At 42.2% G+C, this 2,030-nt stretch overlaps 1 non-coding gene across 1 annotated transcript; it reads left to right on the top strand.

The window, feature by feature from the left end:
* Nucleotides 1-1,676: 1,676 nt before the first annotated feature.
* On the top strand, nt 1,677-1,784 carry LOC112804352 (small nucleolar RNA R71). The gene has a single exon (XR_003202961.1). It is a non-coding gene; the product is annotated as a small nucleolar RNA R71 (small nucleolar RNA).
* The last annotated feature ends 246 nt before the right edge of the window (nt 1,785-2,030 follow it).

Here is a 2,030-nt window from a genome sequence, read left to right as displayed (position 1 = left end):
TAGCTTGACAGAGGGCTCTCATGGAGCCTCACAGATGCTCAGAGCAATGTTGGAACCTCCCAACACCAAACTTAGAGTTTGAATGTGGGGGTTCAACACCAAACTTAGAGGTTGCTTGTGGCCTCCCAACACCAAACTTAGAGTTTGACCTTGGGGGCTCTGTTTGGCTCTGTTTTGAGAGAAGCTCTTCATGCTTCCTCTCTATGGTGACAGAGGGATATCCTTGAGCCTTAAACACAAAGGATTTTTCGTTCACTTGAATGATCAATTCTCCTCTATCAACATCAATCACAGCCTTTGCTGTGGCTAGGAAGGGTCTGCCAAGGATGATGGATTCATCCATGCACTTCCCAGTCTCTAGGACTATGAAATCAGCAGAGATGTAATGGTCTTCAACTTTTACCAGAACATCCTCTACAAGTCTATAAGCTTGTTTTCTTGAGTTGTCTGCCATCTCTAGTGAGATTTTTGCAGCTTGCACCTCAAAGATCCATAGCTTCTCTATTACAGAGAGAGGCATGAGGTTTACACTTGACCCTAGGTCACACAAGGCCTTCTTGAAGGTCATGGTGCCTATGGCACAAGGTATTGAAAACTTCCCAGGATCTTGTCTCTTTTGAGGTAGTTTCTGCCTAGACAAGTCATCCAGTTCTTTGGTGAGTAAAGGGGGTTCATCCTCCCAAGTCTCATTACCAAATAACTTGTCATTTAGCTTCATGATTGCTCCAAGGTATTTAGCAACTTGCTCTTCAGTGACATATTCATCCTCTTCAGAGGAAGAATACTCATCAGAGCTCATGAATGGCAGAAGTAAATCCAATGGAATCTCTATGGTCTCATTTTGAGCCTCAGATTCCCAGGGTTCCTCATTGGGGAACTCATTGGAGGCCAGTGGACGTCCATTGAGGTCTTTCTCAGTGGCGTTCACTGCCTCTTCCTCCTCTCCTAATTCGGCCATGTTGATGGCTTTGCACTCTCTTTTTAGATTTTCTTCTGTATTGCTTGGAAGAGTACTAGGAGGGAGTTCAGTAATTTTCTTGATCAGCTGACCTACTTGTGCCTCCAAGTTTCTAATGGAGGACCTTGTTTCAGTCATGAAACTTTGAGTGGTTTGATTAGATCAGAGACCATGGTTGTTAAGTCAGAATGGTTCTGCTTAGAATTCTCTGTCTGTTGCTGAGAAGATGATGGAAAAGGCTTGCCATTGCTAAGGTCTCTGTTGATCCTTCCATGAGAGATTTGGATGATTTCTCCATGAAGGATTATAGGTGTTTCCATAGGGTTCTCCCATGTAATTCACCTCTTCCATTGAAGGGTTCTCAGGATCATAAGCTTCTTCTTCAGATGAAGCTTCCTTAGTACTACCTGGTGCATTTTGCATTCCAGACAGACTTTGAGAAATCATATTGACTTGCTGAGTCAATATTTTGTTTTGAGCCAATTATGGCATTCAGAGTATCAATCTCAAGAACTCCTTTCTTCTGATTAGTCCCATTGTCCACAGAATTCCTTTCAGAAGTATACATGAATTGGTTATTTGCAACCATTTCAATTAGTTCTTGAGCTTCTGTAGGCGTCTTCTTCAGATGAAGAGATCCTCCAGCAGAGCTATCCAAAGACATCTTGGATAGTTCAGAGAGACCATCATAGAAAATACCTATGATGCTCCATTCAGAAAGCATATCAGAGGGACACTTTCTGATTAATTGTTTGTATCTTTCCCAAGCTTCATAGAGGGATTTTCCTTCCTTCTGTCTAAAGGTTTGGACTTCCATTCTAAGCTTACTCAATTTTTGAGGTGGAAAGAACTTTGCCAAGAAGGCATTGACTAGCTTTTCCCAAGAGTTCAGGCTTTCTTTAGGTTGTGAGTCCAACCATATTCTAGCTCTGTCTCTTACAGCAAAAGGGAATAGCATAAGTCTGTAGACCTCAGGGTCAACCCCATTAGTCTTGACAGTGTCACAGATTTGCAAGAATTCAGCTAAAAACTGATGAGGATCTTCCAATAAAAGTCCATGGAACTTGCAATT

The sequence above is a fragment of the Arachis hypogaea genome, chromosome 5, assembly GCF_003086295.3.
Source record: "Arachis hypogaea cultivar Tifrunner chromosome 5, arahy.Tifrunner.gnm2.J5K5, whole genome shotgun sequence".
Taxonomy (NCBI): domain Eukaryota; kingdom Viridiplantae; phylum Streptophyta; class Magnoliopsida; order Fabales; family Fabaceae; genus Arachis; species Arachis hypogaea.
The sequence above is the reverse complement of the archived record's forward strand: the minus strand, read 5'-3'. Positions and strand labels throughout refer to the sequence as shown.